Source organism: Doryrhamphus excisus, chromosome 18 (assembly GCF_030265055.1).
Source record: "Doryrhamphus excisus isolate RoL2022-K1 chromosome 18, RoL_Dexc_1.0, whole genome shotgun sequence".
Lineage (NCBI taxonomy): Eukaryota > Metazoa > Chordata > Actinopteri > Syngnathiformes > Syngnathidae > Doryrhamphus > Doryrhamphus excisus.
In genome coordinates, this window is record NC_080483.1 from 12,516,910 (window position 1) to 12,532,790 (window position 15,881).

A 15,881-nucleotide genomic window follows, 5' to 3' on the forward strand; every position below is an offset into this window, starting at 1 on the left:
AATTCAAAATTATGCAAGAATATAGTGTATAATGTGTAACATTCATAACAAGGAGTGTTTGGGCCACAAAATTAAAATACACCAAGTCATAGAATTCAATTCAAAAGTCATTTTAAGAGAATAAAGTCCACATTTTACAAGAATAAAAAAAACTTAAAAATAATTTACCTATGCTAAAAATAGTCATATTTTGTAGAATGAAATTTACAGGAATTAAGTCATTAATTTATTATTTTTTTAAAGAATTAATTCAAAATTATGCGAGAATAAGGCTGGAAAATATTTTTTTATATACATCTAAGTATTACGTGAAGCTAGTCATTTTAGGAAGCCAAAGTGAAAATATTGCCAATAAAATGTTTTCTGATTGAAAATGAGAACTTAATAATTTTAAGAAAATAACATTGAATATGCGAGAATATAATCTAAACTGTAAAAGACAAAAAGTTAATTTTGGGTGTTGTAAAATTGACATTTAAAGTGAGTACAGTTGAAATAGGCTGTAATGCTGCAAATAGTTTTAGTTACATTAGATTGTTGACATTCAGTCTTTATTAGTGATTAGTGTTTCCCTCATAGTAATCTTATGTTGTTTTTATATTATTTGTGTCAGTTTTTATTCCAAATACAATTTAATTCTCTAATACATATTGGTAATGTTACCCACAAATGTTACAGTAATATATTTTTAACAATAGTAGCGATCTGGATGATTTTAATTATATTTTAACAATCTGGAATTGTGTGTCAGCTGCATCGTTTTTGAGGAGGGGGGAGGGGGTGGCAAAAGTGGACCAAAATGACAGTAAACCTTATTCTACAAAAAACACCCTGAGAGGACTCATAAGCCCCCTCAGTTTAGCATTGGGTTGCGTGTCTCCGTGACTGGAAGTATTGTTGACGTGCACGGACACGTGTTGTGTTGTGTTGTTGATCTCTGCTGCCAGGGACACCAAAGTGGCCTCGCTGTCTTACTTCTGCTGTATCTCTTTTTCGCTTTTCACCTTTTGTGGAAACCAGAAAGAAAAAAAAAACACATACCTTGTTAGCTGCACTTTATTATTAATATAAATATTCACGTTTTTGTCTCTTGACACAGTTCAACTCTTGGCTGATGACTTAAGATGGGAGTGTGTTATTTGTGCATATCTTGTGTTTTTAGTCTGGTGTTTTGTTTATGAAGTGCTCATGACAATTGTTGGTCAGCTAATCGGGACTTTAATCCATAATGACCATTCCATGAATTAGCATTATTAGCATGTACTGATTGCCATACAATCCACAAGTGACCTTTACACAATATCACCAGCACATTTTCACCACCATGGATGCCATCATGCAATTTCAATTAAAAGTACCGTAAATGCTCTAATTATAGAAGTACATGGGGACAATGATTTGGAGTGCATGAGAAAGTTCTACAACATTAGCAGGTATATTTTACAACACAACAGCAACAGAACCAATGTTGTAATAATAGCAACGAGCAAACTGCTCTGCCAGTAAAGTGGTTACTTAGTTCAAGTTGAGTAATACAACATTTTCAAGCGCATGCAGAGTTGATCACTTAGCAGTTACTGCCGTCTTGTGGCATTAATAAAAACTACGCGAGGTTACCTACAGCCATGGCTGTTACGCTAATGTATTTTTTTTTAGCTCTAATTACAGCCCCCCGGTAGTTATTGCTTTAGTTAAAGTGCCCAGCATCTATAGGAGACTAACTGAAGGGGCATTTATTGGAGCAATGGTGTAAATAGCAACACTTTTAACTGGCTATTTTATTTGAAAGCTACAACACACTGTAATAAAACACAGACGCCTTTCCCAAAGTGGCTGAAATGTTTTAACTTGTTTTAGTAGACGGACTGTACTTTTTATGATGCATTTACACGTTGTGAAAATTATCAGATGTTACAAGGAGCAAGTGTATGGTGTTCTCTTTTTAGGGCACAAAACATATTGTAGTGTTTTAATACAGAAAAAAAAACAGAATTCAGATCTGTGTGTGTTGGTTTTGGAATATGAATGTGAAAAAAATGGAAGGTGTCAAATTGGCAGAATAAACTATGCACATGGAGCACATGATGAATGTGTGTTTTGTTCATTATGGTAGTCAATCAGTGGAGTCCTTCTTAAGCTCCCCTATATAATTAGATATTTTTAATTGATTTTTTTTAATTGATTTTTTTTATTTACAAAAAAAATCTGACAAATTTCGTATAATAAGGCAAAAGCAGGCTAATATGCAAGCCAATAAGCAGGCTAATACTAGCCTACTACTCCTACTACTACTAGTAGTAATAATCATAAGAATAAAGATATCATAATATAATTAATAATATAATGATTTTTTTAAATTGACTTTTTATTTTACAAAGAAAAATCTGACAAATTTCATATAATAGGGCAAAATTAGGCTAATGGCGAGCCAATAAGCAGGCTAATACTAGCCTACTACTACTACTTGTAGTAGTAATAATCATAAGAATAAAGATATAGTAATAACAATAGGCTAATAATATAATAATATATTGATTTAAAAAAATATATTTTACAAAAAAAATCTTGACAAATTTCATATAATAGAGCAAAAGCAAGCCAATAAGCAAGCCAATAAGCTGGCTAATACTAGCCTACTAAGTAATAATCATAAGAATAATGATGGTAGTAATAACAATAGGCTAATTAAGAACATAATAATATATTGTTTTTTTATTGATTTTATTTTACAAAAAAAATCTGACAGATTTCACATAATAGGGCAAAAGTAGGCTAATAAGCAAGCCAATAAGCAGGCTAATACTAGCCTACTACGTAATAATCATAAGAATAATGATGGTAGTAATAACAATAGGCTAAATAGGCTAACATAATAATGATTATTATATAATTGAATTGAATTGGTCCAAAAGTGGGAAAGTTATAGCCCGGTTCTTGTTCCTTATTTGTTTTTTGGATTTTTGGATTTTTTTTTAATGTCTAATACATTCATTCATAATGCCAACCTTTGAGGTCCCACTGTAACAATGCTTCTATGAGGTTTTACCTATTTACCAAACACTATCATCTATCAGCAAACAACCTTTAAATGCTCTTGAACCAGCGGTCATCACACTGCAGGCCTCGGCAGTGAGGTCAACAAAATTGAGTTTGTACACTTGACTAACCCTGATCTGGATGAGAACATTGTTATTATCATCCTGGCTTCTCGCTTGCCCTCCAAACGTCCCACAAAGGGCGGCGTACACTCATAACCAATCACATGAATGACCTTTTACCTCCATAGAGGAGAGCACTTAAAAGGAAGGGAGTAAAAATCCTAACCTAAGGCTGGATTTAAAAAAAAACCCAAAACATTAATGAGATACAGGAGCATGTATTTTAATGCAGTTTCCAGGATGGACCTGATCCCCCCCCCCCCCCCCCCCCCCCATATACTTCCAAATCCTCCCTTGGCTGCTTCTGGATGGATGAAGAGGATTACCAGTTCAAACGATTTACCCCCCCAGGTTCAATATAATATGTAAGATGTCCTGCTATTTTTTATTTTATGAAGGAATGTGGGGGGGCGCTCAGCAGGAGAAGTTCACTAGCCCCTTTTAGAAAAGCAAATGTTTACAATTTCCTATAGCGTGACCGTGGCTTATTGTCAGTGCCCTGTCCAATATGGCATCCCCATATTACATATGCTTACAAAAAAAATTAATATTACTATTTTCCTTTTGTCTTTCATTTATGACATATCATATCACCCAATTTAAATGCTTAATGCTTACTTTTTTTAACTTGACTATTGCACTGAAAGGAGAAGCTCTCCAATCTCGTTGTACATCTTGTATAATGACAATAATGGCCATTCCATTCCATTCCATTCCACTGTTTGCTGTCTTGTAATGCAGCTTTTGTCGTGATTTTGCTGCCCTCTGCTGTCTCCCTGCAGCACTGCAATCATGGAATCATGGCTCTTGCTCATCTGGCTGCCACAGCTGCACTCAATCTGTAATCAAAGCCTTCTTAAGCCATGCTTGTTCATTTCCAGATTGTTGCGAACCAGGGTGGCACTGTGGATGAGTGGTTAGTGTGCAGACCTCACAGGTAGGAGACCAGGGTTCAATCCCCACCCTTGACCAACTCTGTGTGGAGTTTGCATGTTCTCCCTGTGCATGCGTGGGTTTTCTTCAGGTACTCCGGTTCCAAAAACATGCTAGGTTAATTAGCGACTCCAAATTGTCCATAGGTGTGAGTGTGAATGGTTGTTTGTCTATATGTGCCCTGTGATTGGCTGGCCACCAGTCCAGGGTGTACCCGGCCGGCCTCTCGCCCAAAGACAGCTGGGATAGGCTCCAGCACCGACCCTCGTGAGGAAAAGCGGTAGAAAATGAATGACTATCCCCTACACGTTTCCAAACAATGCAAAACGTATATAAAATGAATGTTGTTTTTTTGTTAGTTTTTTGCTACTTTGAGAGATTAGACAACGTAATAACAAGAAACCGAATGATTTTGAGATTTTGATGTCAGAAATCAATCACCTTTTTAAACCATGTATATGTATATTTCTTACCTCTGTGTCCAAACAAGAATATTTGAATTAATGTCTTAGTTTTGGTGGTTGAGGTCAAAGTTCACATTAGTGCATGTTCCTTTACACAACATCTAATGTTGTCCACTTGAAGGCGGCACTCTCTGCAGTTGAGTACATAAACACCCTGGGTCATTACTTGAAATCCATGCACCACATAAGAACATGAAGTACCCTCTTCTTTCTGCCTTGAAGTACACACTCGTGCACACGTGTCCTCATTCCCTGACCAAGATCTACTACCTGTTCACTTGGCTTTCAGCGGCAAGACACTTGACCCCAATTTGCTGCAGAGAGAAATGAGTAGGGGGGAATGTAGGGGGGGGGTTGCACTGTTGATGCATTTTAGCTGCAGCCAGCAGCAACAGACTGTGCTTTCACAGGAGAGTGAACATCAAGCAGGTTGACTCCGACAAGCTTTGGCGTGCCCGGGAAAAGTGTCCCCGGAGAAGCCTGTGTCAGGTCGAGGGACAGTGTGAAAAAATTGGAAAAAGGGGGAATAGCGCCGAAAGCAAAGACAAGCACAGACAAGGACGTCAGCGGTGTGACGCACATCCAGCTTCAGCTTTCAATGTTCTAAAAAAAACAACAGAAGAACTCTTGCTTTGTTTCACACTGATAATCACATGTGACTTCAGCGTAGCGCGCCACCAGATGGCGCTGTTTTTCTTTACATGTAATACAGAGCTGATATGGTAATGGTAATGGTTTCATTTCATTTGAACATGCATCAGATTACAATTGAATGCATCACATAATCAGTTCACAGTTCCACATGTCCAAAAGGAGTAGGAAGAAGCAAAGTATTTCGGTATGTGCAAAAAAAAAAAAATATAATAATAATTAAAAATAAGTAATAAATAAAAATAAAATAAATAAAAATAACATCAAAATTAAAATAAATTAAAAAAAAGTAAAAATTATATCATAAATGCAGGAAGTGAACAAATGTAACAGTTACTGATTGTAAAAGTACAAGATGGAGGGGTAAGATTTAATAAGCTTTGCTTCTTCCTACTCCTTTTGGACATGTGGAACTGTGAACGGATTATGTGATGCATTCAATTGTAATCTGATGCATGTTCAAATGAAATTAAACCATTACCAAGTTTGTTATTGACAAAACGTTGCCTTCAGTTCAACGTTCTTAGAAAAAATGAACTTCTTCAATGAACACATTCATGGTATTGATGACACAGTGAGTGAGATACTGGTTAGAGTCGATGACCCTCTGTTCTTTTGTACTGTGTGGGTGACAGTTAGCAAATTAAAGAGCACACCTACTTATACTCTATACTTAGTATGTTTTCTCCATTTCATATAAGAACACATATCAGGGGGAGCTGAATGAGTGTTGAGCATAAATAAACATGACTTTTTTTTCTTGCGGCGCCCCCTAGAGAGTGACCCCTGCGGGCAATTGCACACGTGATCCATAACAAAAACCCACCACTGATAAAAATGCATGAAAATTAAAGCTCCTGAGTAAGAATGCAATTAGCAAAGCATCTATCTCCAATTAGAACATGAGAATGTTTTTAAGATGCTTGTTGCTATGCTGTGCAGGTTTTCATCATTAAAAAAACCTTCCCATCTGTACATCTCATTGTCAGTCAAACTCTAAATTACCATGCAGGGGTGCACCTGCATGTGTGTGTGGAAATGCTACTTTTTTTTTGCCTTGGCTGAAGTCAGCACTTATGAGACAAGCAACAAGCCATCATGAGCTCGACTGCTCCCCGGGGCCCCCTGGCAACATACTGTATAACAGGATGCAATATGCATTTTAATGTTCACTGTATTCACAAGTACAATTTGTGTCAACATTACCGCACAAATACAGAAATACTGAAGAACATTGATATTCATAGATTTGCGGCCTTTTTTTGTCTACACTGAATGTATTTCACTCAACTGTAAATGCTCCAATTAGCATGTCTGCTCGCTGAACTTGAAAGTCCCCTATAGTCAATTCACTCAACATTTTCCAGCAGGAAGATGCTTTGACAAGAAGTGCCGTTATGTAACTGTATATAACAAACCTATAATTGTGTCGATCTGTGTTTTGCTGAATGATAATGTTGTTTGAGGGCTGCACGGTGGTCGAGTGGTTAGCATGCAGGCCTCGTAGCTAGGAGACCCGAGTTCAATTCCACCCTCGGTCATCTCTGTGTGGAGTTTGCATGTTCTCCCCGTGCATGCGTGGAGTACTTTTCTCTGGGTACTCCGGTTTCCTCCCACATTCCCAAAACATGCTAGGTTAATTGGCGACTCCAAATTGTCCATAGGTATGAATGTGAGTGTGAATGGTTGTTTGTCTATATGTGCCCTGTGATTGGCCGACGACCAGTCCAGGGTGCAGCCAGCCTCTCGCCCAAAGACTACTGGGATAGGCTCCAGCACCCCCGTGACCCTCGTGAGGATAAGCAGTGGAAAATTAATGATAATGTTGTTTGAGGGCTGCACGGTAGACGAGTGGTTAGCACGCAGGCCTCGTAGCTAGGCGACCCGAGTTCAATTCCACCCTCAGTCATGTCTGTGTGGAGTTTCCATGTTCTCCCCGTGCATGTGTGGGTTTTCTCCGGGTACTCCGGTTTCCTCCCACATTCCAAAAACATGCTAGGTTAATTGGCAACTCCAAATTGTCCATAGGTATGAATGTGAGTGTGAATGGTTGTTTGTCTATATGTGCCCTGTGATTGGCTGGCCACCAGTCCAGGGTGTACCCCGCCTCTCGCCCGAAGACAGCTGGGATAGGCTCCAGCACCCCCGTGACCCTCGTGAGGATAGGCAGTGGAAAATGAATGATAATGTTGTTTGAGGGCTGCATGGTATACAAGTGGTTAGCACGCAGGCCTCGTAGCTAGGAGACCCGAGTTCAATTCCACCCTCGGTATGTTCTTCCCGTGCATGTGTGTGTTTTTTCCAAATTGTCCATAGGTATGAATGTGAGTGTGAATGGTTGTTTGTCTATATGTGCCCTGTGATTGGCTGGCCACCAGTCCAGGGTGTAATGAATTGACAGCTATCTGCCATATGTATATGTAACTGATTGTATAAAATAAGCCAATAATAAGACAATAAGTTTCGACATGAACTACGAAGCTGTGCCACTCATCATATAAACTCCTGACCCGCTGTACTTTCCGAGAAGGCACACTACCGCTCTTCCCTTTTTCTATTTGAGAGCAATTAATCGTGACGTGACACATCAGCTGTGACAGTTTGATACGTTCAGGCCAGACCGCACAAGTGAACCTTCATCTGACGAGTCACAGCGCATCCATCCATCCATCAACAATGAAGAACCGCAGACAGGTGTGGCTGCCTTAAACCAGGCAGCGACGTCGCTGTCACCCCAATCCTCAGGTTTAGGCCCTTCTCTGAATGCTGATGAGGGGAACTAATTGTAATTAGCCGGTGCCCGTGCTCAGCTTGCTGGTGGACATGTACACTTTAAGCTTTGTGTGTGTGTGTGTGTGTGTGTGCCAGCTGCAAAGCACATGTGACATTTGGAAGGAACAAGCACAAGTGTTCCCTTAAGCACCAGTCCATCCATTTTCTCCACACCCTGTCTGAGGTCAGACAAATTTAGAGCCGCCTTCGACAAAGGGCAGCCGGGTCGCTCTTTTAACACTTCCTGCCAGGAGACTTCTTCATGTCTACTCTCATTGTTTTTGTTTCTTGTCAGGAGTGCATGAGCAGAGGATAGAATGAATGTAACACTTGACTTATTTATAGGGAAAAAATAACATCTCGATATGTTCGAAAATAATATAAACATACTTAACATTTTTCGTACACAAATCGATCTATTCAATTCCACACTGTGTGGAATTTGCATGTTCTCCTGGTACTCCGGTTTCCGGACTCCAAATTGTCCATAGGTATGAATGTGAGTGTGAATGGTTGTTTGTCTATATGTGCCCTGTGATTGGCTGGCGACCAGTCCAGGGTGTACCCCGCCTCTCGCCCGATGACAGCTGGGATAGGCTCCAGCACCCCCGTGACACTCGTGCGGATAAGCAGTGGAAAATGAATGATAATGTTGTTTGAGGGCTACACGGTGGGCGAGTGGTTAGCACGCAGGCCTCGTAGCTAGGAGACCCAAGTATATATATGACAAACCTATAATTGTGTTTTGATGAATGATAATGTTATTTGAGGGCTGCACGGTGGTCGAGTGGTTAGCACGCAGGCCTCGTAGCGCGGAGACCCGAGTTCAATTCCACCCGCGGTCACCTCTGTGTGGAGTTTGCAGGAGCGCGAAGCTCGTGAGGAAAAGCGGTAGAAAATGAATGAATAATTATAATAACTGGCACGCAGGCTTCACAGCAAGGAGACCGAGTTCGATTCCATCCTCGACCATTTCTGTGTGGAGTTTGCATGTTCTCCCTGTGCATGTGTGGGTTTTCTCCGGGTACGGCGGTTTCCGCCCACATTCTAAAAACATGCTAGGTTAATTGGCGTGATTGGCTGGCGACCAGTCCAGGGTGTACCCCGCCTCTTGTCCGAAGACAGTTGGGATAGGCTCCAGCACCTTCCGCGACCCTCGTGAGGATAAGCGGTAGAAAATGAAACGAAAATCAATTTATAATGAATAATAGTTAAAAGTGAAGATAATATTAATGAATGCATTAAAAGGGACGAATTATGCTCATTTTCTACCCTTTGTATTGAGTTGTTGACTCCTATAGAGGAGCTACACACAATAACCCGCACGGAAAGCGTCCTAGTTCTTCCAAAATCTGCACTGTATCTGCACTGCAGCTGGATTTCGTGATTCCCGCAAAAACGGTCTGTTTTAATGACAGACAGCTGGGATAGGCTCCAGCACCCCCACAACCCTCGTGAGGATAAGCGGTAGAAAATGAATGAATGAATGAATGAATGTTTGTGATTTGAAAAAGTTCATTGATAGCGGTATCTTCAGGAGAAAAAGAGTAATACAGCTATAAATCCAGCAGAGGACGCTGTTTCCCAAGTCAATTTACTCAACATTTTCCAGCAGGAAGACGCTTTGACAAGAAGTGACGTTATGTAACTATGTAATTATGCTAATTTTTCGACCCTTTGTATTGAGTTGTTGACTCCTATAGAGCAGCTACACACAATAACCCACACAGAAAGCGTCCTAGTTCTTCCAGAATCTGCACTGCAGCTGTATTTCTTTGGATTTCGTGATTCCCCGCAAAAACGGTCCGTTTTAATGTATTCCACCCACGGCCCCCCTCCAGGCACACCTTGCCAAATGCTCGCCCCCAAATGCCGCACCAATCTGAAGCTTTTCAAAGCGCCAGCCCAGTGAGACATTTGTTGAGGCACGTTTTGCACGGTGCGGAAGTCCCACACACGGAGCTGAGCGCCAGAGGGGATCAGCGTCTTAAAGCAAGTGTAGTATTGATACTGTGCTTTTTCGTGGGCCTATACTGATCGGTGGCTGATTGATCGAAACACCCCTACATTTACGTATTTAGTAATATAAGTACGTTGTATGTCATCCCCATCAGCAGTACATCAACAGTTACTTTTCCTCTACTTTGTCCGTGAGCATAGTTCTGCTCAGTTTTTGGTGTTGAAGAAAACAGTTCAGGCTAGTTGGTGGGGGCAACTCTCTCCCCTCGTATTACTGAGCGCTGCCACCGGTCAACTGTTGCACATCTTTCCATCCCCTATTTACTGCTGGGATAGTGAAAGTAAACATGTCTGACTACAAAACAACTGATGACAACATTGTTTTTAGCACAAAGCCAAAGTGATACCTATGAGAGGATGACAAAGACTACTAATTGTTTAAATACTGTGTCACTTGCGAGTCAGCAAGGAAACTAGCTCTTTTTTAGTCAATCACGAACAATTAATGCACTCACGACAAGCTTGTCAACCCATTAGAAATCACAGGAGGTCATTATATTTAACAATAAAATAGTCTGACTCAAGGTGAACACTAAATTCATCACACAGCAACTTAACATTCAAAAGGTATACCGGAGAAATCCGGTAAATTTTTCCTCAACATTTAGTGTGACACTATGGTGTCTTAAACACTTAAATTTACGGTAGTTTTTACTTGAAGTACAGCAGAACTCTTCAGAACGTGTTTCTTCCTGTCATGGGTGTGTAAGAACATAATCGTCAAAAGTACCAAATAGCATTACCATTGAATGCATGAATAAATGTCCTTTATTTTTGTCTTACTTGAAGTACAATGACATGACCTTCTCATCAAAAACACAATGAAAGAGTACAAGAAAGTATAGCAGTAAAGCAGTAGAGTATACATTGAGTCGAAAAAATACATGTGGTATCACCCAGGGTTCCCTTTTAGGTCCCATGTTTTTTCATGAATTCAATTCAAACATTAATTATGTACCTTCATAGATACTTACCTTGTGCATATCTTGATAATCAACATTATAGCATTATTCATTAAAGACCAACAACAACAATTTAACAGTTAATGTACTTCCCTTTTCATGCTAGGACACTCATGTGTAAGTCCATTTTTATCATCTGCATTATGATATTGTCACGGTTATGGCCTCTTTGTTGGTCATTGAACACCGAGTGAGGAGAGTGGAGATCGTTGACTGCATAATGATGGAGGTCTGGTGGCTGGATGCACTGCAGAGCAGCGTGGAGGCGGGCAGCAGGGTGGGAAGATGAATAATTAACACCACTCTGCCACACTGAGTCCCAGATTCCCATCCTCCATCCCGGAAGGCGCCGTCCCAGAGGAGTCGGAGAGTGGAGCCCGGCCCGAAACATCAGCCTAAATTTGAAAAAGAGCTCCTTGCCAAACCCATTATCCATTATCCACAGCCACAGCTCCTGTGCTACAATGAAAGCTACTATTTCATGTTATCTGTGTTAAACAATTCACATTCAAAACACTTTTGGTTTGGTGGTGTTGCTTTCTGTTTTTGTTTTACACATGTACATTTAAATCACTTGTTTGTGGTTTGGGCTGCACGGCGGTCGAGTGGTTAGCGCGCAGACCTCACAGCTAGGAGACCCGAGTTCAACCCCACTCTCGGCCATCTCTGTCTGGAGTTTCCATGTTTTCTCCGGGTACTCCGGTTTCCTCCCACATTCCAAAAACATGCTAGGTTAATTGTCGACTCCAAATTGTCCATAGGTATGAATGTGAGAGTGAATGGTTGTTTGTCTATATGTGCCCTGTTATTGGCTGGCGACCAGTCCAGGGTGTACCCTGCCTCTCGCCCGAAGGTAGCTGGGATAGGCTCCAGCACCCCCGCGACCCCCCGCGATGTATTAAGTTGTGGACTCCTATAGAGCAGCTACACACAATAACCTGCAAAGAAAGCATCCTAGTTCTTCCAAAATCTGCACTGTATCTTTGGATTTCGTGATTCCCGCAAAAAACGTCTGTTTTAATGTATTCCACAGACAGCTGGGATAGGCTCCAGCACCCCCATGACCCTCGTGAGTATAAGCAGTAGAAAATGAATGAATGAATGAATGTTTGTGATTTGAAAAAGTGAATTAATGGCGGTATCTTCAGAAGAAAAAGAGTAATACAGCTATAAATCCAGCAGAGGATGCTGTTTCACAAGTCAATTCACTCAACATTTTCCAGCAGGAAGATGCTTTGACAAGAAGTGCCGTTATGTAACTGTACATGACAAACCTATAACTCTTTCATGTGTCATGCCTTGTGTTGGCGCTGCCAGCACACCTGCAGCCAATTAGTCTCTGGGCCTTCAAAGTTGGCGGTGGGCAGAAGTTCAGTGCCAGATTGTTCCTCGTGCTTCACTGTCATTCTGCGCCTATACCTGCCTTGCCCTTTGTCTATGTCTAGTTGTTTAGTTATCATGAGTACTGCACTTTTGCTTGGCTTCTTCCAGCAGTTATTGTTAAGTACCTGCTTGTTTCTCAGCAGCAATTTTCGTTACCACTTGTCGTGTGTGCCTTTTTCCCTGAAGTGCTTTGCTAGCAGCGTTTTTTGTCTGTGGCTTAGCCCACCATTTTTTGTTACATTGTCGCTTGTATCATTTTTGTATTTTCTGTGTGGAGCTTTTTTTCAACATTCATACCGCTTGTCCTCATGAGGGTTGTGGAGGGTGCTGGAGCCTATCCCAGCTGTCTTCGGGCGAGAGGCGGGGTACACCCTGGACTGGTCGCCAGCCAATCACAGGGCACATATAGACAAACAACCATTCACACTCACATTCATACCTATGGACAATTTGGAGTCTGCAATTAACCTAACATGTTTTTGGAATGTGGGAGGAAACCGGAGTACCCGGAAAAAATCCATGCATGCATGGGGAAAACATGCAAATTCCACACAGAGATGACCGAGGGTGGGATTGAACCCTGGTCTGCGTGCTAACCACTCGTCCACTGTGCAGCCTTTCCTCAACATCTTTTTGTATGAAATCTTTTTAGTAAGTGCTTGTGTACTTCACAGTAAAACTGAATTTAAAATGTGATTAATAACCGTGAAAGGCATATTTTATGAAAAATAGACATTTTTATGAGTGCATCTATTATTTGCGATTTCTGAATTCATGTGATATGTCCTTACAAATAATTTCTAATTCAACTTGTTCAATCCTTTGTGTGTGATTGACCTCTTGCTGTTTGTTGAGTGAATAAAGACAACCAAAACAATGCTAATTAAACTATCTCCTCGTGCGTAGCTCCTCTGGGACCGCCATTATTCTAAAGGACAACCACTCCGTTTTTTTTTTTTATTTCCAAATGAAGTCAAACGACATCAACATTCATTCGCTTCAGCTGATTATTATTGCTGTCACATGACGCTGGAGGCTGCACATCTTGGATGGGAGTCCACCAACTGAGCTTTGGGCCGTGACAGGAAGTAAGAGAGCAGTCATGCAAAGAAGGAGAGACATTATGCAAATCATTCAGGCAGGGTGATCGACTGCTTGGCTTCCAGTGTGAGGAAGTGACGGAGAAGAACATCACTGGAAACAAAGTGTCATTTGTCGTTCTGTGATTGATTTGAATGACGCTCATATATTCATATCTGCTGTATTTAACAAAAGGAAATACGCATTTTACTTACTATGTTGTTTTCTATTGTATATAGTTGTGTGCTGAGTCACTCTGGTAGACTCTGCCAGCGTCATATTTTATCATAATGAATTTCAATCTGAATGCAGAACACGACTCAGGAGTCTTTTGTATGCCTTTGACTATACAATTAGCTCCACAAGTATTTGGACAATGGCAGCCGTTTAGCCTTTTGTACGCCATCACAATGGATTTGACAGAAAACTATCTTGATGTGGTTGAAGTGTAGACACTTGTCTTTGATTTGGGAGGTTTCACAAAAATATGGTCTTTACCACTCAGGAATTGCAGCAATTTTATGTAAAGACACTCCATTTTGGAGTTGGGGACATAAACAGAAATATGTATTTTTAGTCAATTACTGTGAATAATCATTTTTATTTCATAATGACTTTCCTATCTCATAATTATTACTGTATTTTCTGGACTATAAGTCGCTCCGGAGTATAAGTTGCACAAGGCCAAAAATGCATAATTAGGTAGAAAAAACATACATAAGTCGCACTGGAATATAAGTCGTATTTTTTGCAGGTAATTTATTTATTTTACAAACTTGACCAAAACACACATTAAGTCATCTTGGAATTATGATTATCTTATCTCATAATTTACAGTTTTTATGGTATAATTTCAACTATTTACCACAGAATTCTAACTTTCTTAGCTCATGATAATGACTTTTTAAACTCATAATTTTGACTTTTTATCTCATAATTAGGGATTAGCCCCCCTAACTTTCTTACCTCACAATAATGACTTTTTAATCTCATAATTTTGACTTTTTATCTCATAATTAGGGATTAGCCCCCAACATTGGCAAATACAGGAAATAACCACTCTCTTGCGGCTGCAGGCAACATCCTGATTTAGTTTTAATTGATCAACGACACACGATGATGATAACTGTATTTGAAGTATGATGAGTAGAACAGCATCCAGCAGCGTTATCTACCTCTGCATGCGCTTTAATTGAAAAAGTCGCTTGTGAAAACCTAGTGTTGTTTACCATGAACACAACAGTGGTATTAATGATGGCTGACCAGTTTCATTACAGTTTCTTCTATTACAACATTGGTTCTATAGCTGCTGTGAGAGAGCTCTGCAAATCCTAATCAGTTTCACTTGCACCCAAATTTATGATCCCCATCACACGATTAGGTGTCAGCACCAACATGCACAAATAAAAACAATCCTTTCCACTCCTGCAACAGATCAATCATAGTACATATGTGTGTGTGCTGTTTTCTTCTGAATACTGCCTCTTATTACACCAGCGTCCAGATTAATCTGGGTTGTATCGATCCTAGGCTCAGTGGAACCCTCGGCACCGAGCAACCGCCACAGATCACCCAAGATTTGTCCCAAAAAAAAAAAAAAAAAGGACAGTGACAGCCAGTCATTTTAACAGCAGTGTAACAATGGAGATTGTACAATGCAATCATCATCCGTCAAGATGGACGCACGGTTCACTTTTCATTCAAGTGATTCATGTTTTATCTCTTGTGATCCTCCATCTGATCCCAACAAAACGTCCTGACATTGAACACGGGAGCTAAAAATCAATTTGCACCGACATCTCGACACAGGCGGGGCACCTTGACGGACACAGAGAGAAAAAAAAAAATCCAAATAGAATAGAGACAAAGTTAATGAAAGGTCCAAAATGACAGTATTAATCATATTGTAAAATGAATACCATCAAATATCTGCAAAGTATCTAATACTGTGCCAGATGGAATGAATAATTACTTTTGATTTAGTGGATCAATTGCTTCCAAATCAAAGAGACCTCTGTGGGTGTTCTACACACTGGCCCTAAATGTCAAATTTGTCATTTCCGGCACGTCGCCTGTAAAACTGTATTGACAAGCAGAACACGGTAATTGCGTCCATATTTCGACAACCTGCTGTCTCCAGCGGTGAGCTGTCTTACTGTGTGGAGTCTATCTATAAAGGACATGGCGGGCGTCCATTTTATCATCCTGATTAACATTTGTCTGTTCAGCCATTAGTGCGTACTAATGTGCTGATTAAATAACTGCTTTGCTACCTGGCTAACATGATAATGTGAGCGTGGATGATGCAATTTTCAATCAAAATAATTGACATTGGTAACAAATAAACTGAGCTAAGATAACAAGAGTTCGCTTTTTTTTCGTAGCACATAAATTCCTAGCCATGCTATGCTAACTCTAGGAGCATCGGACATAATGTGTAGTGTTATTTTGTTTGTTTT